General features: G+C 40.3%; 1 protein-coding gene across 1 annotated transcript in view; it reads right to left on the bottom strand.

Annotated features, from left to right (window-relative positions):
• The window catches only part of dchs1b (dachsous cadherin-related 1b), an 84,700-nt gene extending 81,359 nt beyond the window's left edge, over positions 1-3,341 (bottom strand). The window contains exon 1 of the mRNA XM_075487623.1: positions 3,291-3,341. The gene's annotated coding sequence lies outside the window, so the exon portion shown is untranslated. The remainder of the gene's footprint in view (positions 1-3,290) is intronic.
• Between the last annotated feature and the right edge of the window lie 24,214 nt (positions 3,342-27,555).

Here is a 27,555-nt window from a genome sequence, read left to right as displayed (position 1 = left end):
ACCTAATCATATAATGCAAAGTGTGATTTTTTTTTTTCACTTCTTGATTCAAACATTATTTTTCAAAGTTGTACCAGCAAGAATATCTTTGTTTCTTGCTAAAGATGCTAAAGCTACAAAGAGCAAGACACTGAAACCTAACTCATACCGTGGATCTCTACTTTCATTGTGATCTTGGCTGCCATTTTTCCTGCCACAGAAGCAATAACAAGCCTGGGGGGGGGGCAATAACAAGCCAGCCCCCAGGGAGCAGAGTTAAAGTATTGTCGTGAAATCTGTAAAGGGGCTTTCCTTATCAATGGGAATCTCATTTTCCAAGTCTACTAGTTAAGCCATTGATAAGTGTCTGGCTTTCCTGTGGACGGATGATGCCAACAGAAAGTGATTTTCCAGGAAACTAAATCATCATAGGATTGTTACTCCCTCACACAATGCTGCAGCCAAACACTGGTTATGGTTCACATGCTGCCGGATAAATTCGAATGGCATTGAATTCCCCCCCTGTATTGAGTCTTTGGCTTATGTTATGTCTCAGATGGTGGCTGAGAGGTAAATAAAAACACCAACACAGACCTCAGGCACTGAGTGAAAGATGGAGGGTAAATATTTCCACTAGCTACTTGGGGAGCCAGGGTGAAGGGAAACAATCTTTTTTTTGTTTATGTTTATGTTGGGTTTTTGTGCTCGCTGTCATCTGCCACCCATTCGGCATGATGGTTATACATATAGATACTCATATCATTGAGAGAAATCAATAATATTGTGTCATTTACTTCTAAAGATGAGACACATTAGCAGAAGTAGAATTTGGTGTAAGGATTTGTGTTGGGAAAACGTCAGTGTAGGGAAAATAATACAGAGGTAATGTTAGACTTGTGGCGACTCTGTGTGTAGGCTTGTATGTGTGTGTGTCTGTGTGTGTGTGTGTGTGTGTGTGTGTGTGTGTGGGATGTAGAAAGAGAGAGGGGAAGTCTCTGAGTCACTTTCCGATATTTGTACTCTGACACTGATTTCCCATGCCCAAAACAAAACTTGGGGGGAAAACTGTTCTGGGATACAATTAGAAAGATTTTTGTTTGAGCTCCAACACTTTGCTAAAAAAGATGCTCTGTGTCTCTTTGTCTCACTTGTTGGCAATACCTTCAAGCGATATCTGAGACAGATAAAACAGGGAAACCTTCACTTGTAACAGTTTCCTATGCAAAACTTTACATGTAGCTTTACATGCAAGTTGTGTTCTAAATAAACCATTCTGGCTTTGCGAGAAAGGGGCTTAAAGGATAAAATTGTGCAAATATTGAAATCTGAAATACTGAAAAAGACTTTTCTTTTATGTGGGTTTTGAGGCATCCATAACAGTACACAACATAAGAGTGATTTCAGTGTCAAAGTGGGTGGCAAATGTGCAATTTGATGACGGTGTGTATCTCTAGAGTTTAAAGTAAACTCTCAAGATTGCTGGAAAATTACAACAGTATAAAACCTCAACTTGGACATTCCCTGAAATAATACCATTAGAATAAACATAAAATATATTCTTAAAGACTGTGGATAAATGTGTTACATTTCATCTTGTGACATGACTAAATTGAGTACAGCTTAGAAACTAAAATCTAACAATATTCGCCTGTATGTCAGCAAGTGATTGAAGTTTGAGATTTCATGATTCAAGTAATCTAATAAGACGCAGAAATCAAGTCAAGACCGATACCATGCTGCTGCCATTGTGCACCCAATGCACTCTCAAACTGTAACATTAAGTCATTCAGCAGATGCTTGCTGTCAAAAAAGTGTGCGTTTTCAGCTTGGCCCTGGTGAGAATCAAGCCCCTGACCCTGTCTGACTCCATATCATACTCACTCATTCAGCTACACGGAACAACATGAAGTGCAAGGTAAACATCAGACTGTTTACTCTGTAGATAAGCTCTCAAAAGACGTGACACAGAACCAAATGAGCTGCCCTCTCTACCTTGATACAAATAGCTTTAAAGACAGAGGGATGGATATTTACATCCAATGCTCTTCTACAAAAAGGCTGGATGTAAATTAATGACACTATCTTTTGCATGAAAGTAAGCGGCCGAGGTGTACATCTCAGATGCCAAACTAATGATTAAATTGCAGCTGATGTGAGTAATCATAAGTTATTTGTGCAAACAGTGGTTCTACTCGGTGATAGCTACACCAACTAAATGTCCATATGGTTCATGTTAGAAAAAACACTGCCATACGCCTCATCACTCTACAAGAAACCAAACTCTTACTGGTTTTATGCAGACCAGAGGCTGACGCTGAGGCCAGTGTACTGCAGAGCTGGAGCACATGGGGACATGTAAGAGAATAGCATAGCAATGCAAAGATCTGAAACCCCTCCGAACAGCAGAAAACCAGGAGCTGTGGACGCAGACACCAGATATGACTGACTATTGTGGTTAGGCACTTAAATGTGCCCCTGGGTTCCCATTTTTAGCTCTTGGCCATATACAGACAAAATTGGCTGCTATAAATACACTTTATGTTGGGGGGAAAAAAAGGACAGTTGTGTCAAAAATCTATTTTCTAGATGGCTAAACCAGCTAAAATCTTCTTGGACTTTTTATTATTGTATGTTTAAGGTATTATACAGTCAACTGTCAACTGTCTACTGTCTACTGAGATTTCATAACAGAGAAGTCCTAGTCCAACAGCAACAGAGCAGGCCCTGCTTGTGTCTAGCTCTAAGGCACACAACACTGCTTAATTCTCTCTACCACTGATGCCTCACAGTCAGTTCTACACTGACACATCAGTTGGTCTCTCCAGGAAATACTTCTACTTCTGCTGGCCCACTTTGTGCACTTCATAGTGCTTTCCCCTTTCTGGTTCTGTCTTTGCTCCAAAACAAAAAGAGCAGTCACTCTTAGTTGCCAACCTTGTGGAAAAAACCACTGACTTACTTTTATTAAATAGTTCCATGGCGCATAATAAGCTAATGTGGTAGTCTTACAGAGGGATTTTTTTTTCTTTTTCTCCTATTTTAAATGGAAAACTTTATTCTTAGGCGGCGAATGATGTCCATCTCTATCATGCACTAATCTTGAGTTACTACTGTAGTCCATTTTTATTTAGGCCATTCACAGCTACTAGACCATGCATGCAAGGTGCAGAAGATGCAGGGTGCATTCCCTGATACGGAGAGCCAGAAGCCCCCACCCAACCAGAGCTCATTACCATACCTTGATCCCATGAAATAACCAGTGATCGTGAACACAGGCTGTACATTAGAATGTATAGAAATATGTCACTTACATTCATCGGACCCACTCCGTTGCTCTGGATGTGCACTCTGGATATCCCCCCACCCCCCTCCCCCCAAAACCTGATCAGTATGCAAACGGGTTTCCAGTCTCAAACCTCCCCAAAGACGGCCAATCCGCCGGGACAAAATCTTGAATGGAATTGTGCTGTCCAGCTGGTGTGAGCTTTTTTTTTTTGGTTGGCTTTTACATATTATCCAGAAAACCGTATTTTTTCCAATTCCATTGACTGTCTAATCCGACTGAACGCCAGGTTAGGTTACTCCACCGATGACGCGTCTTTTTGCGCTTCTGTCCCTCTTGTCAGGTAAGCGACTTTGGATCAGCTGGAAAGCTGCAAGGCTTCTTCGGGATCCGCAGTGGAAGAAAGCCGCCTGCGCTGCTGTACCCGGTGTCTCCCTGATCCTAAATGTTGCTTCTTCTCTCTTTCCTCTCTCAGCATCCAGTCACTCAGACACGGTGTGTGTGTGTCTGAGTGTGTGTCTGTGAGTGTGTGGCTTCAGGGAGCCGTGCACCTCACTAACTGAAAGCCGACTCCTCTGCCACAAGGCCCAGCCCCCTTCTCCTCTCCATTCCCTCCTCCGCCTCTTTCCCCCTCCTTCACCGACTGCTAATTTATTCGGGTAGCCACACAAAAGGGGGAACAGAAAAGAGGGAGGCTGTTTAATACTGTAGAAAGAGAGATGGAGAGCAGACTTTGGTGCCCCCCAGCTCCCTTCAGTGGAAGTAGTCTTTCTGGAGACAAAGGAGTGCGCCATGCATTTTCAAAGGAGATGAAACCTTATTAATAAATTGAGAAATGATCAGAAGTTCAGCCTATCTAATAATAATTGAGAAGACTTATTAAAACTAGAATTATGATTATTTTAGGTTTTGTCAGTGTGGCTCACCTAACTATGTTTTCTTTATAGATAAATCTGCTATCATTGACCATTTAAATTCCAACTAAAATTGCTCATCTAAAAAAAGCATTGCAGCACGGCAAAACACTCCTTGCAAATTTGTTATGTTCACACCTTAAAATGTCCTCAAGCCCTTCTATTACGGACAACTCAAAAAGCAAAAGCCGGCAAACCAGCTGTAACTTTAGTAGCCAAACAATGAAGTCTTATTCAATCTATGTGGTTTCTGTCATAAAAATTCAAATATCTGTAAACTGTTAAGAGCCAGTGAGAGGAAGCAGCTGATCAGCCTGGGTTGATATTCAGTCCCAGAGAAACACCATTTGGACTGCGAGCATCAGCAAGATAGGAGTCATTCATCACCCTAGTTTTAGGTCATGCCTCCACCTGCATCGCTGAGGCAGAACGACGGAGAACATGTGGAGGAGGGAGACATAGTGTGGAGGAGGTGAGCAAAGGGAGGAGGTCTGTGGATGGGTGTTGGAGGTTTGGACAAGGACAGCAATCAATCCATCCCCTGTAGGAGTCCATATATCAAATGGCTGTACATGTTTCAGTCAGTGGGGAGAAATGGTACATTTAGATTTTTACCACTGAGTGTTATATTTACCCACATTGACCCTGACATGACAGCCAGACACCATGTATTATGGACCATTTAACTCCACAGGAGACCAATTTTACTTCAAAAACTGTTCAGTAAAAGGCAAATGCCGGCAGCAATGATTTATGCAATACAAACACTGTGTCTCCCCATTCCGACAGCAGTCACTTTGGTTTTCAACAAGTCATGACAGTGGTGAAACATGAGAACAAAATGGATGTTAGACAAAATAATGAACTTTGTCTAACATCCAAAAAACATCTATTTACTGAAGACATTTCAATACAAGACCTTTATTAGGCAAACTATTCAGATCAGTCAAGAGCCTTATCAAATAGACAGCAGTTGAACCTATTTGTCCAAGCAATCATATGTGTCAAACTTCACAGGAAGACAAAATTGCTACACATAACACAAAAAGAACAGTCTGATCAAAACAATGATAACATTTCAAATACAGAATGAAAAAATACAAAAACAAACAAAATTAGAAATATATATAGCTCTAATGACCACATATATAGACACATAAAACAGATCAAACAGTCAACACAGGTAAAAGGACCTGATATATTTATAGCTACAAATCCAACTTCTTTATTGGATTTTGTGGTATCAAACTTGTCACTCGACTGAAAGGTAGACTGAATCTTTCTTTGTCTCGGTCAACAAATCAGTCACTCCTTTGCTTCTTGAGTGTCTCAATAAATCTCATCCATTTGCACATATGTTTAGTTCCACTGCAGTTTCAAGCCAAACACTCTTACAGCACGCCCTTACATGCCTCGGTGGTTCTCACTGGGTATAGTCTACAAGAAGAACAGCTTTCAAGTCCAATCGTCTGATGGGATAAACTGAACGGAAAAAACAAATCTGTGCTAGGAAGTCAATTTGAATGTATAGTTTCATTAGGAGCCAAATTTTTGCCAAATAAAAAACATTTGCGAACCTCCAATCAGTGTAACAAAGTGCACTTTGGTGTGTCTTGAGTAAAAGTTTTCCAACATGATCAGTTTTCATTAAGTGATAACATATTTCCCTTCCTTTTGTTATCTTCACGAGCTTACAAGTCATCCTTGGTTCTTTTCATCATTCCAAGTTAAATAAGACCACTAGTTGAAACAATATGAAATCCCCTTTATCTTTGATTATTACCTTCTGACAGAATTGGAGGCCTCTTCTGAACATTCATCTCTAACATGTCCAAGGGTTAACATAAGAAGATCCACTTTGGATAGAAAATGATCCATCTGTTCACGGCAGCTTCCTGTGTTGGCTATGAGTTATGAGCACAATAAACAACATGGGGTTGGAAATATTTGTTGTATCTGAGAAGAATTGCTTCATTTGGATAGAGTAGGAGCATTTTAAAAGAAAATTAAGGAAGAAAAAAAGAAAGAAGACACACACACTTCTTTAAAGATTTGGAAAATGTTAGGTTTTCACTTCATGAAAAGCCTTGTCCTTGCAGAGTGGCCATTTGTGTCTTTGTGATTGTGTAATATACCGCATGTGTTTGTGAGTGAATTTATTCAGCATCGATCTTGTGTGAACATTTGCCACAAAGTTACTATGACACATCTTTAATTGAGAACAGATGGCTAAGGAGCGAGAGCTTTTGGAGCAGCTCCACATGTTGGAATAGACCAGAGCAAGATTTATATCAGTGCCACCAACACATCCGTGAATGTAGAATCTCTCTGCTTCTCTGTCAAATGCTGACACAAATATATACACATACACAAACAGACATTTATCATTTCCATTAAGTATGATTTATTGGGCCCCTGTGTAAATCCTGTTCATGAGTTCCTCCCTCTAACCTCAAAAATCGACAGTCCAACCATGATAACTCTAGTTATCTCATTTAAACCTAGAGATTTATAGTGTGTCAAGTCTTAGATAATTATTGTATCTATTCCAACTTTGTACATTCATTCATTCATTCACAATAAAACTAGAAGCCAGCAGTCAAATGGTAAACTCCCAGAGACCAAGGAGCGTGGAATAAATCAGACCTCCAGAATCTAATCATATCTTCTGCATCAGTTTTAGTTATCGAGGGTTTAACTCATCTTTTGATCATTATAAACACCACAGAGAAATAATCGTGCCATGGTGATTAACACACAACTAGTAGCTGTGTGAGGTCACTTGGAGATGCATTATTAATATCCAATGGAGGGTCCTGTCTATATTGGCTGTACGATTGGACTTGTTGGCTGGGATCTTCTCATATACAAACACTCACTTTCAGTTGACTGCATCACTGAGATGCCTCCGATCTGAATCAAAGCAGTAAACCGTCCAAATTTGCATGTTCGGTAAACTAAAGCAAATGTTTAAATTTCATCACCACTCTAAGTATAAAAATATACTTTAAAAACAATGTCTTTGGCCCATGTAGTCTGGAGACTCCCTCACAATTTGGACTTAACGTCATAGAATTAATATCCCATCTTTGGGGCATTAACCCCACTCTTATGTCATGCATTAATTCAAGGCCTGTAAAGATAAGATACACAAATATTTTCTTTACACTCTATACAGTAAATGCTTAAAGCACCTTTGGAAGTGATGGCAGCCTTACGTCTTCTTGGGAATTATCCAGTTATTCGCATTCTTTTCAGCAGATATGATTAACCCCTGCCAGATTGTATAAGGGATATCAGTGCATAGCCATTCTCAGGTCCATCCAGAGAAGCTCAAAAAGCTTGAGGTGAAACTTAGAACTCCTGCTTGTATGCTCCCCCAAATCTGTGTATTTTAACCATCTTTTTTCTAGCCTGGATTTTACTGTAACATTCAACATCAGCTGTGAGATCTTGATAGTTGTTTGTCTTTCACTGTCCACTGAATTCCATTAGGCATAAATGGATCCCAGTTGTGTTGAAGAAACATCTCAAGGACCACTTATGGAAGCAGGATACTGCACAGCTATGTTGAAATATTCAGGAAAAAAAGTGTTTCGGGTTTTTTTACCTTTAAAGGCTCGAAAAAACCTGTCTTTGCTTTGCCACTTAGAGAAATGTGTGCAGGCGGATGAGAAAATATTAACTGAATCCACTTCAAAATAAAAACGAAACATACAAAAAAATGACAAAACTTGAAAAAGTGTGAAAACGTTTGCACATTAGATTGTTTTTTCAAATGTAATTTGTCACTCAACAGTCTCTCAACCATACAGTTTGACCCTATGGCTATGGCTGTGTTCATCCATGCTATCTGATCCACCTTTCCTGCACAGCAGGAAGAGATGATGAGGTCACAGCTTCACTGTGTGACTCCATTCCAAAAAAAGGTAAGAGGGGTGGTTTAGTCAGACCTTCCTTTCCCATGGTGAAAATATCCCAGCATACCCTAAATGAGGGCTTCATTCAAAAATACTAACCCTTGTGGGCAAAAATAACTTATCTAACTGAATATTTTCAAAGACAGTCTTTAGAAATATTTTTTTTTCTGTTAAAAATTATCACAAATGTTTCAGGTGGCTTCTTTCTTCATAACAAAGATCCACAGCTCTATGTTTCCATCTTTCCTGATGACGTAGGACCTGCTGATGTTCTCCTTTCGTACAGAATGGATATCAGTGCCAGGATGTCACAAAGCTTATTGCTCAGACAGGATAAAACAAGCAAATTCCCAACTCTCATTATAGTAACATTTGCAAAATCACATTCCTCCAGGTCTAGGCTTTTTTTTTCACAAGTGAAGCTATAATAGACTTTTAACAATTTGGATTAAACTCGACTCAGTGCCATGATAAGGAAAGTTAACTTCAGGAAAGTTTTTGTAACACATATAAAATTCTGGGTATTACAAAATTACTCTGTAATTGTGCCATAATGGTCATCATTTCCTTAAAAAACCTTCTATTGTCACCTGTAAGAGATAAATCTGAATCTGTCCTCATCAGTGCCTGCAGCTGCAGGATATTTTTAGAGGGATTTCCACAGCTTATTTTGAGGCCGGCTTCTATGCCACGCAAAACACAGAGCAGTGCAGTGATTTTTGCCTGTACCTTCAAAGCTACTATATTGTGTATTTCTGCAGATATCACTAAAAGTGGACGAAGAGTCAAGTGGTGAATGTAAATCAACAAGAGATGCGATTTGTTTGATTTTGCCAACAAAAAAAAAGGGAAAAAAAAGTTTCCTTTTTGTTAGGTGTTGGCACCACGTTTCCTGTTGGTCATGTGTGGTTTCCTCCGGACATTTTTAGCTGTTTCAGTGATTTCAGTATGAACATGTGCTCCTTTTAGACTATTTTAGGGACGGAGTGTGATGATAAACCCTAGCAAAGCAGGAAGAGGGTATTGTTATTTGGAGGTCAGAGTTGAAGTGCTTTCCCTGTGCATCTAAAATGAAATTATGTCTGAAACAAAATGTTTCAGGTTTTGATCTAATTGTGGCAGCTGCTCCCCTCCCAAAAATGCTTTCCCAAACTAAATCTTCTTTTCATTCAGCAAAGATTTCGGCTAATTGTAGGCTTCATAACTTAGTCTCAACTTGAATGACATCATCTTCTTCATGTGCTCAGAGTTAAGCGAAATGTTCGAGCTTGTCTTTCTCTGACAGAACTGTTCTAACTTCAGAGGTACTACTTCAGCGCCTGGCCTGCTTCCACTTGGCAAGCCTCACCCCAAGCAGGCCTCCCAGCTTTAGCTAAACATTTGCTGAGAAACTTGTCTTATACATTCAAGCATGACGGTCATAACTTTCTCATATCGAGCAGCAATCTGAAGGTAAGGGGTGAACGCAGGAAAGGAGCAGTTCCCATTTTATGGTGCAGTTATACTGTTCTTTGCACTTACTGTATCTTTACAAGCAGGCTGATATCAGGGCAGTTCCTCTGACGAGCTTCCAGGTTTTGTACAATGAAGACAAATTAGGGGTCACAGTCCATCTGATGGTTTCTTGTGCTTTTGGAGGATAATTTCAATCACCCCCCCCCTTATCCACTTATCCTTTTCCCTCCATTATCTTAAGTTCCTATCATTAACCAGATCTGCATTTTGCATGACATCACATCGGCTCAATACCTGCAGATTGCATCTTCCACTTTTGCACCCTTGTCTCCTGCTGCTCACTAATCTATGCCTGCATGACACCTCCCATCCTCCTCCTTCTTCCCTCTATCAGAATGTTTTATTGTTACAAAGCAAACGCACAAAGCAGGGAGATACATTAAATCAGGATGGCCTCAATATGAAACCTGAAATTGTTCAGACTGAGAGGAAACTATTTAGCTGCTGGCTGACAGACGTGCTATAAAACCTCGGCGACCATTAAAAATGGGCTCAAAGTATTGATAAGAATGAAATTAGATTAATGTTTTCCAGACACATGTCCTTCTTGTCGTGGAAAAACAGCTGCGCTGATTTTATTAATGTCACATTGCAATTTTATTGTGTGTGTGACAGCTGCTTTGGCGTGTGGTCATTGCTAAGCTTTTTGTCAGTGTTGATCAAGAAATAGAATAGGCTAAAATGTCAGTGTTACTAAAAATTAAAATACTTCACCTGTAAAGCTACAGCTGCTAGAATACTTGATCCCAACACTCTCATTCATGTTCATTACACAAAGTGAGTACTTGCTGAAAAGCTTCTATCCCCCACAATGCGCTCCCAAAGCAAGCGTCTAGGAAACAGGAAGTAGCCAAAGCTGAGAACTTCCTGTATGAGCCATCTATGAGCCAGGTTCTTCGCTATGGGCACAGGAGGTTCCCGAATGTGAGTGTGCGCATGTGTTTGTAGGTGTGTAAGTGTGTGTACGCTTGCCATTCAGCATTCCATCCGCTCAGCTTCCTTCCCCCAGCCGGAGCCCACCGATGCACTGCATCGTGGGAAAGAGAGAGTCGCACCTCTACACACCCCGTTCGTTCACTCACCACAAACATAAAACAGCAGAGACGGGATCAGATTTAGGGGGTGTTGTGAGCCAGATGTGATGCAGTGTTGCACTCAAATGACATTTTGCTGTTAATACCTCAATTCAGAGTGAATGATGAACAAGTCTGTGAGGTGAAGACTGAAAAAGAAAAATTAACCATGTTGAGAAAGGGTACTTCTTTGCCCGCAGCTCATTTATGACATTGTAAATTTGTATATTTTAACTTAACTTGTCAACCTGTCATTAACTTGTCACAACTTTCATTGCATTTAGAGAAGGTTCGTGCTCTTGACTTAACTGTTCTACGGTTGAAACCAGCTAAACAAAAATGAAACCCAATCGTGCATTCATCCACACATACACACACTCCCTTCCTTTTTCTATTATTTTTGCTCTCCCCCTAAACAAAATTTACAACTTTATTGGACAACCGTTTCTGTTTTGTTTATGTGCGTACGTGTGTAGTGCATGTGTTATGGGACGTCTGAACCTTGGCTGAGCCTGTGTCAGAGACTCCTGAGGAAGAGGAAGATGAGAAGGTCAAGTGCGTCGATGAGATAAGTTGTTGTTCCCCTTGGCCTTCTGGATCAGCTGCTTCCTGTTTATTGCTGCTCTGATGTGTTGTCCCGTGGAGATAACAAGGCTTTCACCTTTGACTTCGCCGGAACAGAAGCACATCCTGCGATGGAAGTCATATTGTTCAGTGACTCACGACACCTCACCAGACCCCCATTATGACCTACTGTCCACTCACAGTTTGGCAGTTTGTACGTCATAGTGGATCAAAGTGCAGCAGTGGGATTGAACAGTTATACATTTAAATAGAAGACTTCCTTAGCGTTATTGGTGTATTTTGTGATGGTCCAGCAATGCTTCACAGTTGATAGTATTATAAAGCAGCCATGTAATGTAAGACATGTAATAGATTATGAATTTTCATCCCTCTAATTTATTTCTAGTTAGCATTTAGAAAAAAAAAGAAGACAACTGCTGTTTAAGCGTTTATGACAAATGACAATCATTGGCAGTTTAAATTTACTGCAAATTTATTTCATTTGGCAATCCTGTGACAGTTTACCAAAATGAAAAAATACTCCATGGAAACACTCCATACAGGAACTTTAGAGAGCGTGGTCTTGTGCTGTTAGCCCTGTTAGCCAGCAGGGAGGCAGCGTTGAAGCTAGCAACAGCTCAGTGATGAATGCCAGTTTAAGTGATTAGATTGCTAGTGTCAGTATTTTATTGTCTTTTTGTCTTCATGCTCCCTCAAAGTTTGTTGGGACAATAAAAAGCAAGTTATCAGTTTTGAGCCAGGCGAGAGTGAAGACATCCTACTGTAGATGAGAGAAGGATTACACTTAACATTGTCAACTATTTGGAACTCTGTTGCCTTTAGAGCTGGTTATCTAGATTTGGTTTCATGCCGTTGCATTGACACAATGTCCCTTTCGCTAATTATCAGAATCAGGCTGAGATTGGAGGCCTGGTCCCCAGCTGCAGCAATCCCAGATTACCTAGTTTACCCAGCGGATCAACCCATCAGGTTGGTTGTCTAACAGGTTATATATGCTGTAATGCTGTCTGTTGGTATTTTTTTAATCTTTTTTGTTCTGCAGCTTATTTTTCTTGATTGTCTTCTAATCTTAAACAAAATATGAACAACAACCGACATGCATTGCACACAACTATCCCTCAAGTAATTTCTGAGGGTAGGCTTATACGTTTACCTTAATATTAAAGTGATGATGGATTGCATTCATGTTTTCTTGGAATCAAAGAGCAGGAACTTGGGTCCTCTTTGCGTCTGGAAAATGGTCAAGAAAAACTCCAAAATCTGCTCTTTAACTCTCACAGCTGTCTGTGGCTGGAGCCAGGGCAGGAGCTGGAGAATTTTTGGGGTCTTTCCTGGAGTGTGATTTATGCCCAGTTCTGTCTCCTTCCACAGCTCCAACCTTATTTGATTATTTTTCTTTTTTTTTTTTCTTTTGGGAAGAGTTTGAATTTCTTTTACAAAAATAGCTTATCAAGATAAGGTCATGCTAGTTTCACAATCAGTGCCACACACAGTACAGGCCACAATATATTTACATTATGGTGTCGTCTGAGCTTTTAGATGGATTAGGGCCAAAGGGTGGAAAGGCTCCAACAAAGTTCATATTTGCTCTGAAGGATACTGGGACTTTGTTTGGAAACGTTACAGAACTGTACAGAAACTTGGAGAAAGATGGGGAGCAATGCTGAAGTTAGGAGTTTAAAAACAAGACTGCAAAAATGTAGTATAAAGTTGGGAAACTCAGCAGAAGGAAACTTGTTGCAGGGACTGTCAGTGTCTATCATCTAAACTCCTTTTGCAACCTTACTAGTAAATTTAAGAAGATAGAGAAACTAAAAAACAAAAGAGTTTAACTAATACATTGGATCGGGGATTTTCTTTTTGACTATAGACTATTACTAGGTTAACTAAAGTAAAGGGATTTCCGAACTTGTACCATTACCATTATTCAGGTGGAGAATGGCTTAAAATAAAGCCGAAGTGTCTGTCCACAACTTTTGAATCATTAAATCCACTCTGTAGGGAGCTGATGGAATTGATGAAGACAAACTATGACTTTGTATAGTTTAGTTTAAAGTGCCTCATTCTCGAGGACTGTTGATTGTTAAATTCGTGAAAAAAAAGAAAAAGAAAACAGCACTTTCACACGCACCTCCGCTCAGTGCTTCCTGAGAAAGTAAGACTCCCAAAATTCATGAACGTGCAACGCTGGCAACGAGGCTGTGTCACCAAGAGAAACACTCCATGGTGTGAAGGTTAATATCTCTTTCTCACAGCTGACTCAAGACCAACATGTTAATATCGCACACCATCAAATTTGCAAGATAACACGCAGCATGGGATATTTGTTTTTCTTTCAAATCTCAGCGGATAAGCAGAAAACAGTGACAAGCACAGGGATCTTTCTAGTAATCACCAGTCCTAATTCCACTATGATACAGACTTTTGTTATCAGGTGTTCATGGCAACAAAGCTCTTCTAAAAATGCTGTACAAACAAATAGCATGATAAAGGCGGCCTCCTTTCTGTCTTTTCTCACATATTCCAGGCACTACAGTCAGCTCTCTCTCCACAATGTCCCTGCTTGCTAAACCTCCTTGACTCTGATCGGGTCTAACTTGATTTCCTCGGAGCAATACATTTCTACGAATAGAGCCACTCTATGAATAAGGGCTGCCATTGTTGACTCTCGTCACAGCTAAAACCTGCCGTAACTACCAGTATGGGACACGGATCAGTATGAACTTTTGTCTTTAAGCTTGGAGTCTACCAAAATGGACTCTCTTGTTACTGGCATTTTGCATCGAGAATCCAGCAAGGTGAGATCAGGCCCACTAACACAGTAAGAGCCACCTAGATAAATTCAGAGCAGCAAAGTTCATCACCCAGTTGGTAGAGCCACTGCATGAGGAGCAGCGGATTGTCGCAGTCTGTCAGAGCAACTCTACAAGCTCTGACCTCTGTTGCTACTCAAAAACCATCCATAGCCAAAAAAAGACAAAGTTGTGTTTGATAAATCCTTTGAATTCTTCTCATAGTTTATGTGATGATTATGAACATTTTCTTACCCCCTGCTGCGTCCTGTGAGCAGAGTTCCAGCCGAGTTTTGGCGTTGACGAAGGTAGTCCGGCTAATTGGCTGGGGTCGCGAAAATAAAGCGTTTTGCTTCTCAAAACAATATGCATTCAAAAGAGTAATACATTTGCATCACAAAATCGTTGTGCAGGAAAAAGTCAGACCTCAGAATTGCTTGGCGCCATTTTCTCTCCCTCCATATCAATGCGTTCAGCCACCTGTTGATAGCCGCACCTGTTACGGTGTTTACTGCTCGGAAGCAGGGGACTGCTCGGTCTGCACAGTTTACACAGCCAGTAGTGATATGAAGGAAGAGAGAAATAGCGCCAAGCGATTGTGAGGTCTGACTTTTTCCTGGAGAACGATTTTGTGATGCAAATGTATTACTCTTTTGAACGCATATTGTTTTGAGAAGCAAAACGCTTTATTTTTTAAACCCCAGCCAACTAGCCGGACTACTTTCGTCAACGCCAAAACGAGGCTGGAACTCCGCTCACAGGACGCAGCAGGTGGTAAGAAGATGTTCATAAATGATATTGCTAATATGGGATGTCATACAGCTTCATGTCAAAAGAGGCGAACTATCCCTTTAAGCTCTCTCTTTCAGTATCTCAAGTGAGTGTCCTTGTTCTGTGTCCTGGGACGTCACTGCTCCTCGTCTCATCTCCAGGCTCCAACAGAAAGGTCACACAAAAAACCTTTTGAATGATATACAGCCAAGAAAATTGTTTAACTTCATCACTCAATCAGTTACAAATGCATTTGTGAAGCCTTGTTTTGAGCGTTCTCTCTGTCAGACTGATTTACCTTTGTCTACGCCCCCACCCCCAACAGGACTGCAGGACTCCTCTTTTAGATCTTCTTGGCTTGTCAGATGCTACACAGGGGTTTCATTCATATATCCGTCATCCAGTATAGCCTAGTTGTAATGATGTAGCAATATGACCTTTGTGAGTCCCTTGGCATGTGACCTGGACCATGCAGTTTCCATCTTCCTCCGTCTCCTGTGACCAAATAGATCACGAAAGGCATGCACAGAGAGGAAGAGACAAACATTATTTTGTAGACACATTTAGGTGGTGTGTAATAAAAACGGTAAACTAGGTTAAATAGTGGCTCCACACTCATAAGAGCTAGAGATGGAAGAGAGATGATGTGTGGTGTGTGCCAGAGTTTCCAAAGACTGCATCTCTTCTTCCCAAAACTAACTCACTAAACCTAATTTGAAGGTAATTGGTCTTGTCTCCTTAGTTCGTAACTTTTTCTTTCAGACGGCATGTTGGATGTTACCCAGGAGAAAATGAAAGACAGTGTAGACACACTCTCCAATAATACTCAGCTTACCTCAAGAATTTTCATTTAATTTCGTCATACAGTTGCATGTATCACAATTTAGGAAATACAGAGTTCCAGTAAAAGAGGATATTGATCATTTTGTGATATCATGGCAAAGACTCAAAGTATCCCCGAGCTGTTATGAATGGTGAGTTCATCCTGAGAGATTTTATGTCTATCTACCTGTGGCAGTTTAGCGGTCTCTTAGACCCATATATTTACAGTGACTTGTGTGTCATCTAAACACCCTTACTACATGACATATTTATTCAATTATGCTTCATTTCAAAGAAACAAAAAGAGGACCACAGGTCCCGGCCAAGTCTTGAGTATGTTCCACAAACAACTGTGTAGTCCCTAAGGCTTTGATTCCAAACAGATGGAGAGAACTTTTGGATGCATGTATGACAGCTGTTAAATATGCTCTGTAAAACATTTTGATTGGCGAGGAAATCATAAATACAACTTTGCACGATTCAGGGGTTCAGGTGCACCACTTGGAGTTGGCAGTGTGGTGAGGTGTTTTTTTGGAAACAGGGCTTTGGCTTTACAAAGAACACTGTATGAGTTACCACTTAATAGCTATCACAAGGGAGGTATTCACCAATTTACTACAGCATTTCTTTTTCATTCAAAATGTTTCGGCGTTCATATCCTCATGAGTTCTGGCCATGAAGAAGTATGGAGCTTTCCAAAAGGCAGAGTGTGTATTTGAAAATTGCTCAGTATATTTCATTCCACATTCATGAGCAAACATGGACTAAAAAACAAATCAAGCTCTGCTTTGCTGGAATTCATATATTTGCAACAGTTATTATACGTCTTTAAACCCCCATTTGTCAATCACTGTACTTTATCTTGTGAAACACTTGTGGAAGTAAGCCTGCCTGAACCATATATACCACTTGTTTTAGGTACGTTATGCCATTTTGATACTTTTACCATAAATAATCAACCCAGAAATGAGTAAAACAGAAGTATAACAATGATTTTAATTCTAATTCTAATCTTAAAAAATATCTGTCAGGGTTGGGTGTAGGGAAGGACACGGATGCAGACTTTTCAAAAGAAAACTGGATTTATTATACAAAAAACAAAGTACAAACAAAAAGCGCGGCAGAGCCGGATTCAAAAAACTGAACTTTGAAACGGCAAACAAAAGACTTGGCATGGAATAAATACTTAACTTTTAGGGAGACGAGGGACATGGGTAAACCAGGTAACGTGGGACTCAAGGCAAACAGGCCAGGAATCACAAACAAAGAACCAACAAACAGACAGGGGAGACAGGAGACTAAATAGAGGGCTGGGAGTGATTGGAGAGGGAGTGCAGCTGGTGACAATGACAGACAGGTGAGGGGAATTAACTAATTAACAGGCATGGGAAGTGAGGGGAAAACCAATGGCAAGACTAAAAATCAACCAAGACATGAACTGAACACAAAAACGTAACCTAAACATAAAACTAAAAACAAGAGTCCCATGGCGTGACAATATCCAAAGAAGTCAGCGTTGGGACTTTGTTTCTCTCTCCTTTTGAAAATACTTTTTGACCCAACATGCCCACTTGCATATGAGCTTGAAATCCGATACATGTGCTTGCATTGTTGAGCAAATGTGAAATGTTGCTTTTAAACCTCAGTGTGACATTAGGGAAATTCTTTGATCAGAACTTGTGTTTTATGATAACAAAAGGAATTTTAGTTCCACATCTTTGTATCTGTTATCTGTATGTCATTGTAATGCATGAGAAATTAAACTTGTGAACACCCATTCAGTGTGGGACATAAGTAAACAAAAAGCCTGATTTCTGGGAGAGAAAAAGAATTAATGAAACATCAAAATGATCTTTTGATGTTTCAGCTGACATTTTTATCTCATTAATGAGATAAAAATGTCAGCTGTAATTTTGGGAATGCACAAAAAGTAAATATATCAACATGTTTGCATCTAGTACTAGATTGCCATTACTATGACTTTATTTTCCCTGTTCTCTTTATGAGTAAGAGAGATCTATAAACCTGGATGCTCTGGGGCACTAACATTTGAAATACAACCCACGTGGCCTCATCTGGCACCCTTCTCCTTTTCTTTTACTCTCTGAATGCTGTCAGCCCCTCCTTTCTTAACCTAATTGCTGCTTTTCTTTCTGCATTTGCCTCACAGGCACAGCTTAATATTTTCCTCTGAAACACCGTGCCTCGCAGAGCCAGTCTTTTTCATCTTGGTGAAGTATGTCGGGTGCTGGGTGCTGAGATTTGGGAATATTGAAGTTGTGGTAACAGGGGTTTGCTTGACTCTCTTCCAGGCTTTTCCATGCATTACGCCGCTATTATTTAACAACCGCTGCTTTCATGCATTCACTCTCAAACACACTGCACACCAACCCATAGAGACAGTCATGTGCAGGACTTAGACAGGGACAGAGTGGTCCCTGCCTTTCCCATCATTCTCTGCACACACAGATAGCCCTAAATGGAAAAGCAAGGTGGTGTGCATGCAACCGCAACCAGAAAATCTGCTACACTGCTTAGGATACCCACCGGCTGTCCACATCATAGTGACCACAGATTTCTGAGCTCTGTAATCACAGTACACAGGCCTATTTTAGTGCAATCTGACTATGGATTAGACAGCAAATTGCCAGGGATAGTGAGGGTTTCCATGGAGAGGCTGGAAGTTGCTTGTAAGAAATAATAAACAGAGCTAGATTCAGATTAGACATGATGGCCTGAGAGCGGTGGCAGCTGGAGGAGTATGCCGTTTGTGTGACTCTGATGTCGAAGCTCAGTTAGAAGAATAAAAAGGAGAATGACGTGGATTTGAATAGGACACAATCTAACAAATCTTAGTAAAAGCAGCTTTTTTGTTTGTCTCATCCTCGCACTTGATTACATGTCCAAAGTTTGACTTCTTCCTCATACACTATTAATCAGTTAGATGTAATGACAAGCTGACATAGCTGTAAATGTTTATGCTCCGTCAAGCTCACACATATGTGTTGGGGGCCCACAAACGTGGTCCGAGTCTTTCCAAGGTTGAATTCCAAACAGAGCTTGTGGTTCCAACTGTCATGAAAGTGTGCTCAACCCAGCAATTATCTCCTTTAATAAAGAAAAATATGAAAACTCTGTCAGAATCCCTCCTGTCTGAATGACTCAATCATACGTCTAAAACATGGGACACCCAGCAGCTGGATGATGGCTCAGAGCGCGTCGCCCATACATGCAAACTCACAGCTAAACACAGCATGTGGGCCATCTTTCAAAGCATGAAAACAAACAATGAAAATATGCTTACACACAAACCAACAAAAACCCAGGGATGACTTGAAACCGGCAACCTCAATATTCTTCGACATTGCTTCATGTGCTGTGAGTCGCTTCTCATCAGGCATGGTAGCAAAATATAAGCGATCTCACAAATCAGAGCAAAAACATTTCAACGAGAACAATTGAGGAAGACGCACATCTTTTTCTAGTTTTGCATGGAATGTTTTCTCAAGTCGTGATGAAATTCTAGTACATGATGGATACATTAAGCAAGCTGCTGTCCTCTCAGACTTATATAAGGACATGTCACTGCTCGTTTATAAGACCAAAAAAATCTGGCAAACATACAAAGCCTGTATGCAGATGGTATGTAAATCATGCCAAAGAGAAAGAATCTGCCCTGGCTCGATCAGTGATAGTGGTGTAAATTATAGCATGAATAACATCACTGAGCAATGAATTATCTCAACAGCAACTGGGTCAGCGCTGAAAGAGTCAATACGTTAAGTTGCTCTCATGAGGTCATCCAGAGAGTTTGTTTTTGTTCATGGTCAGCTTCCAGAAAAAACCTAATGGCAGGATTTATAAAGAAACATTTTTTAATCAAATGAATTACAAAGTTCATTCCTCTTTTATTAAATTTGGGAAACAGGAGGGGAACTCTAACACTGGAAACAACATTCACTGAACACTAAAACTAACTAGTTCAATGCAATCTTCTAATAATACTCTCAGATTGGTGAAGAAATTCGAAGTTACATGTCAATTTTACACACTGCCATCGGTTAATGATGAGGCTAACATTTCCCAGCCACTAGCACGACTTTTAATCACTTCAAAAGCTGAGCGGCACACACTCACCTGCGCTCCAAATGGTTCATTTCCTCAACATCAGAGTGTTGGCAACAAAGACGGGAAAGGTTTGTTAAATGGACGGCTTTGATAGTTAGGAGCTTATTGTACTGTGCTCAGCGCTCTTTCTGTGTGTGCATGAGTGTGTGTGAAGGGAAATATGGGTGCCATGTGGGGTTGAAGGTGTGAGAGGAAGCCTAGCAGGCCATCTCATTTGTAGACCATTAGATCCATTGCTAATGGCAAATGCTACTTTGATGACTATTCAGGCATCCCAAAGTGTGCTCCAGGTGTTCAGAGTGACCATAAAAAGACATTGAACACAGGAGTTCTTGTTCACACTTTTTGAATTGTGCAAGGGCATTTCATTTTGCAATACGTCCCTCAGTTCGCATGATATGAAACACTTTCCTGAGTGCCACAGGTTCTCTGTGAAGATTTACCAGGATTTGATCAGTGGCTCTGATAATTACAGTCTCGTAAAGATGGCAGGGGAGGTGATTTTAACGAGACCCTTCATGGCTCGTAGCTCCGCTTCGTCTTTCTTTCATTTTGTCCATCTGTCACACGGCTGAACATGCCAGCATTGTTTAGTTCTGGATAATGCTAAAAGCTGTCCCTCTGATGTGGTACTAGCTCTCCGAGGGAGGTTTTAGCTGTGATGAAGTGGAGGATTTGGAAGAGAGGAACATGCAACATTATTTCAGATTGCTCTTGACAGGAGACGAGTAAAAAGTGAGAACAGAAAGCCTTTGGGGATGTTATCATGAATTATGATGTGGACATAAAACAGAAATTACATAAATGCAAATGGACAAGAATGGTGAACTGTATTGGTGAAAGGCAGCACTGCTAGTAATAAGGTTTTTTCGTTGTGTGTGTGCCTGCATTATGTCATCGTGTTTTTTCACCCCATCCAAGATGTTTTAGTGTCTAAACCAAACCAGAGGGTTTAGGTGCCTTAACCTTGCTAAACAACGAGAGACAGCTACAGCAAGAAGAAACAAACGTGATACTGAGATGGTGACAGACTCAGGTCTACTTAATGACAGTCGTGTATAACTCCACCACCTAAATTCCTGCATGAATCAATGGATAACTTGTTGTGACAGTTTCAGGAACTGCTGTGAGACTGTGTTGTTTAATCAGAAATGAAGCGAAAACAACACGTCATACTTTTAGTTTTCTGTGCGTGCAGGGCTGCTTGTGTGCCTGCATTTTGCTTGTTTGCGTGTGAATGTTAATATATATCAGTTTATTTAGGGACGATTTCTGCAGAGCACATATCTGTTGTGTGACAGAGCCTAATTTGAAACTGACTCTGTAGAGCAAATATAACTCAGTCAAGGAGGCAGTGATCAGTCCCAGGCTACAGGGAAGATTCCAGGTTGCTCAGGGTGATTTTAGATTGCAGGTGGTTTTCATTTTAGCGACAGTATCATCTCTAGATTCTTGTCCTCTTCAGCTGTCTGGCCCATACACTTGGACCCACCCTCTTTTTCTGTGTTACCAAACTCCTGTGTCCCCACTTACCCTCTCCAAAGTTCTGTTTTTTTTCTTCTTCACGCGCCCTGAGTATCTTAGTCTCACTACAATGCATTCTTTCACAACTCTGCCGCCACGAGTCTATTCAAACAGAAACACACTGAAGGGCTTTGTCACCTCATTGATACCAAATGTAGCTTATTAACATGAACATGAGATTAATTTAGAATATGTTTGTACTTACTGTACACAGTCCTACTGGTGAGGCAGTTGCATTGTACACCCATCTGCAGAATCTGAGGTTCCATGCCTATTATTAGGATTTTCTGAAGTGTGTGTTACACAAAATGGGCTCAAAGAAGTGGGAGCAATTTATAACACTCTCTTCAGATTTTCTACAGTAAAACCTTTTGGTATTTTAAGTCATTGTGTAATAAATGTAATAACTGCATGTAAACAGATATGCATTTCAGTATTTCAATCTACTCTTTCTCTTTTACCTTCTGTCTTCTCGGTCTCAACATAGGGTAGGAGATGGAGGGCGATAGTATGTGAAGCCAGCCAGTCAAGGTTTGTAAGTGGCTTAAGGACTTCTTATCTCATGCATGAAATCTAGTTTCAAAGTAAATGTAAAGGAATCTTATGTGTGATTAGCATCTGGTTTCCCACAAGTTTTACAACTGAACTGTTGGCAGACGTTTTGGCTAAACTAGTAGAGAGAACTTGATTAATTGAGAAATTGGTCAACTGATAGTCTGATAGTCATGCTCCTTTTCCTTCTTACTGAATATGTATGTCACTTCTGTTACATTTCACAATCAGGATCAAAGATGCCCTCAGTCTTGCCAAATCATCCTCATCCTTAAAGTGACATCAGCAGGACATCCTCTACAGTAATGAGCTCATCGGACCTCCGTCCATTGCTGTCCATTTCAGAGCATGTGAGTTAGAAAGTGTTCACTTTTTAAAGATCTCTAAATGCAGGCTGTAATTTACAAACTGTGTGTTTAGGATGTGTGTTTGGACCTGGTGCAGCACATGTGCAGGCTGCCTGTTTGGTACGCTGTGATTTTTTTTCTCTGTTTTTTTCTTCTCCTTAAATACAGAGGGCAGTAGCAGACCTCATCAAAGCTGCTTCACTGTTTAAAACTTTTGCTGCCTGCTAAACTTGCTCCCTGGAGTATTTCAAAGGTCACGTGTACTCACGAAACCTCCTTCATAAACACACACACGCACATATTCGGTGATTCATTCACAAACAGCATGAAACAATGTACAGAGATAAACTAAAGGGAAGACAATAGCAGACTGCTAATATGTTTGCAGTATTTGGGAGTAATTCCTGCATGTAAGACAGTAAGGAAGATGTAATATCCAGTATCTGATTTCTCTAAACTTTCTAACCTCAAGATTAATAGCACAAATATCATGACTATTAATCTTCACATTTAAGTTTTGACAAATATGCCTTTCTAACAATGCAGTGATTGTTTAGCATACACTGGCTGAAACCCTTTATTACAACACATGTTCCTAATTGGTTAAGACGTTTGTTGAGCTCGGTGGGAGAGGTCACTCAGGCCCTAAATGGAAGGAAATATTTCATCAAGACTGTTGACGTTTTGTTCATAAATCACAGAGAACAATAGCACACTGGACCCTGTAGATCTGGCTTGGAGACCAGAAGGCACTTAGCTGTGAAAATTTCATGGGTTTTACTTTGTAAAGATTTAGAATGCTGATTTTAGGAAATTGTAGCCCTTGCGAAGAATAGGGAATGGAAACATTGATGGCACAAATCTTTTTCTTCTGTTCGGTTGCAAAACTGACCTTCCCTTCCCTTAAGCAGAGTTTGGCACGATATCGAGATCAAATGATTTAATTGCAGCCGTGTTTCACATGGCATTTAATAGGGTTGTGCAGTTTTTCCCTGAATCTTTCCACTCTGAAATGCGCCCTATGTTTTGCATTAATTTTGCTACCCTTTTAAGCAAAACGAATCAGTTGATACGAGTTGGCCAGGCCAACAGAGAGATTATCAATAAGGTCAAAAAAAGGTTAACCACCCCTCTACGCCTCATTTACAAACAGTCAGCACCATGCAGGCCGTATCACTAAAACAGCATCTGATACCAGTAAGACCATGGAGTCCACAGCCAGAGAATCGGGTCACGTAAGCTCCGTTTTTAAAAAGGCAACACATGTTACGTTTTAAGTTGACAAGTAACCAACTTCTTATCAGGCAAATGTACTGTATTTCATGGTTGATGGAGGAAACCAAAACAGATTTTGTATAACAAAGACATTTAGTCTCAAAAAGTTAGATCGTAGTTTAGAACTTGATCAATATGTCTTGGCTTTATCCCGTAGGGTAATTCCAATTTTATCAGTCAAAGTAGTTTGGTGAAAGGGATTAGCTATGCCCTGCTTAAAACATCTGCTTTGCTGCCCCTTAGTGTGTCAGATGGCTTATAAGCGGTATATATATTTTTTTGGGATATATGGAAGTGAAAAATACTCTCTCGATGAATTTTTTCCCCCTTGTCAGGTGAAAATATAAAAAATATTGTTCTCAGGTTCAACTAAAAGCTGCAAGAATAAGTAGGGCAGACTTTGAGTAAGATTGTAGATTCGTTGCATGCAACGTTTTTCCAGCTTGTTTGACTGTGTTCATCTTCGTGTGGGTGTCTGTGGTTCGGAGAATGTATTCTTGAAGCTTTTTCTGGCCGTACGTGGAGCTGGAAGGCTGGCACGGGTTTGTATTTGACCAGTGGTTTCCTCACAGTAAAATGCCAGCTGTCATATGTTTAGCTTGGCACGATGTAGACAAACTGAACTCTATATATACATCCAGCTGGAACACTGCACCACATTGAATGAACCGGTGTCATTGTTGAGGAAGGAACCATTGACTCGTTATTTTGAATTGTCATGGCTACAGGAAAAAAAAGATGGATATCGCAAGTTATTTTTACACAATTTTTACATTACACTAAAAACTAACAGAAAACGGTGACAGGGTGGGGGGCTGAACAGTCAGCCTAAAATTAAACAATTTTATTGAAAAGTACAGATACTATTTAAATGACACAGAAGGTTTTGTCATATTTCTGCTTTTCCTGATGGAGCAACATCTTGGATCTAAACCTCAAGATTGCCATTATCCATTTGTATATTTCCATTTTCAAAAATTAGATTTGGCCCTGGATGTATAGCACAGATCATGATCAATCTAGACAGGGAATAGTAATGAAGAGCGTGAATTATGGTGAAGGGTTACCTTTTTATTGCACCTCGGTAAGTAAAATGACTTGAAGGCAGCTTTTGATTAGACAACTTGGACAACTCTGTTTAAGGCTATGGTTGAGGTTACTGCTTTGTTTGGGCAAGTGAGACGGTAATAATAATTTGAAATTATCAGAATTTTGAGAATCTCGGCTTTTGTTTTGCAAGACAGGAGACGATGCCAGCTAAAATTGCAAATATATACGGGGTGAGCTCAGAGCGGACATACAAGTGCCGTCACACTGAGAGGCGCCAGCTGAGGTGGTTCAGTGATTTCTCCTGGATGCCTTGGTTGAGAGTTTGACCGAGGACGACCATCTGGGTGGAGACACGGGTTCGTCCCGGGACTCGCTGGAGTGATCGTATCGCACAGCTGGTCTGGGAATGGTTGGGGATCCCACAGGAGGGTCTGGAGGAAGTTGGAAGACAGGGAGAGCCTGGGCGTCTCTAATCCTTCTGATATAGTGGTTTGCAGACTGACTGGATGGATACATTATATGATCACACATCTCCGATAGTAAAAAATTTACAAGTGCAGAATGTGATCATTTTTGTCACCAAACAATTATTATATGCAAGTACAAATCCTACATTAGGAAAAATAGGGAGGTTGAACTGCTGGGAGACAGACAAAAAAAAGTGATCATGTACACATGTCTGGTTGTGTGCACATGCAATATGTGTAGGCAGATGTGTTCTCTGTGCTATAAATTCATATGTTCATATGGGTTTGGGATATGCTAATATCACTCACATGGCTGACATCAATCACTGGCAGACACTGGAAAGTTGTTATCACAGTTCCACTAGACACAAGTAATTCTGAAATAACAGCTGGCTGTAGATAAGGGCAAAACAACCCGTAGGATATTATCTGTGTCCTGAAACTTTCCATGCAGATGCCTCTGCTACAAGGTTTTCCATATTCTCCAGGAGGTTTCTGTCTCAGACAGATGACAGTCAGAGCAAAGGCTCAAGCACATTTCAGAAGGATCCGGCCGCAAGTTATTGCTGTTTGTTGGAGAGGAAGAAGAGAGAGGACACCCTTGAGGTTGCACAGATAATAAATTCAATATTTTATCTTTTTATCACCCTCATCTCAACTCCGGCAAAAAAAAAAAAAGGGACATTTAATAGTTTGGTCAACCCGGTCTAAATTTTTGTTACTCAGTAGAAAAGTGAATAAATACGATCTGAAAGTTAAAAAGAATTATTGTGTTTCTGAGAATTCTAATATTTTTTTCACAGTCTCCACATAACAAAAGAAGTGCTTTGTGCGAAGCTTTGAGCATCCTCCACTCTTAGTACCTGGTAACACCCCTTTCGGTAAGTATCCCAACATTTTCTCACAACATAGATTTTCTCTTTGAGAAAGATGGCCATGGCAAAACCAAGTTGAACCTTTTGAGACCGTCCATTGTGGATTTTAAGCTTTGTTTAGCATCATTGTAATGTTGTAAAAGTCAATGTCTCCTGAGTGTCTCCTCAATGTTTTTCCTGAGATGGCTCTTCCATGAAGTTCATGTTTGTGCAGGTGTCACCACCGCTCCAGGGTCTGCTAAATCTTCTTTAAAGTTTTTGTTGTAGTCAGGCTGAGGCTTTGCTTTGTCTTTCTTCCAATGTCGTGAGCAGTCTTCTTGGTCCATCAGACCTCAGTTTGAACTCTACTGTTCCTGCCATTAATTATGTTGTGAACTGAAAAGAGGGAAAAAATTGCCTTCTTCAGCTTTGTTGTCATCAATTTTTTTTTTAATTTTGAGTTGTGGACACCTGCTTAGAGGAGGTCAGGGCTGCTGATTTTTTGGCCAAGATTCTGAGTTACAATAAAGCTCTAAAATTGGCATGAGTCTTTATTGGAAACCCTATAGCTTAAATCTCTATATGAATATTGCCCCTTTATTTCACTATAAATTAGGGAAATATTATGTTTAAAATAGTGATTTGGAGTGTTTCATTGTCTATTCTGTTGCATTTGGAGATATGGCCATCTCATACACATGAAGCTGTGATAACAGAAATATTGACTATGGGTGTCCAAACATTTAAATACCTCTTCCCTGTCATCTTAGACTGCACCGGATGCGAATGAGGCCTCCCCTCTGTTGGCTGCTTCATGGCAGACGCCTGACAGACAAAATACAAGACATATCAAATAACTATCTTCATTAAAACTTGGTACACATGGGTCATCTGGCTCCCCTGCTGAGCATCCAGGGATTTGCTAATTCAGACAAAAAAAAACCCCGAAACAGTAATATTTCATGGGTCAACGACAGGGAGGTTACGAGCCAAAGACTGTTGGTTTTGTGGCTTCATCATTCAGAGAAATGTTATTAACATGGTTCTTTTGAGTTTGAGGAGTGTCTTGTGTTTCAAATAAAATAAATGAACTATTTACAGCTGCTTAAGTAACACTGGCTAAAAACAACAATGTCCAACTGTATTAGGAGATAATTGAGCCTCCCGCCTTCACTGGTTGGGTCAGGGGATGGGGTTGGTGGGAATGGGGAAGTGTTTTAAACCATTTTTATTTTTACAAAAACAAATATATTGAAAATATTTATTTTCATTTGATATTTTCCACATTAACCATATGTGCTAATATAAAATGTATAAGAAGAATAAAAATGTTTGATATCTATAGGTAAATAGCTTTATTCAGTAATTGCCACATAAAAATTATTTTATGCATATTTTAAACCAAAATGAAAAATACTTTGAAGGAGCCAACTGAAGGTTGGAAAACTGCATTCACTGTGAAGACAGGGAGCAGCGGTTGGGTTGGAAAAAAATCAGATAAATACAGTTATGACTGTGTCCTCACAGAACTCCACGTGCATGCTGGGTAACTGATTACCAGTGTGGTTAAACACAAGGTTTGCTAACCTTGTGGTTCCCATAATGCCAGGGAAAAGCAGGAGAACCTCTGATTTGGCCAGAGATACCTCTGACAGGGAAATTGTGTGCTCCTTCTGTATGTGTTTTAGAGCACGCCCTGACCAA

Source organism: Odontesthes bonariensis, chromosome 16 (assembly GCF_027942865.1).
Source record: "Odontesthes bonariensis isolate fOdoBon6 chromosome 16, fOdoBon6.hap1, whole genome shotgun sequence".
NCBI classification, from domain to species: Eukaryota; Metazoa; Chordata; class Actinopteri; order Atheriniformes; family Atherinopsidae; genus Odontesthes; species Odontesthes bonariensis.
Note: the sequence above shows the minus strand (reverse complement) of the source record. Positions and strands in the feature narration are given on the sequence as shown.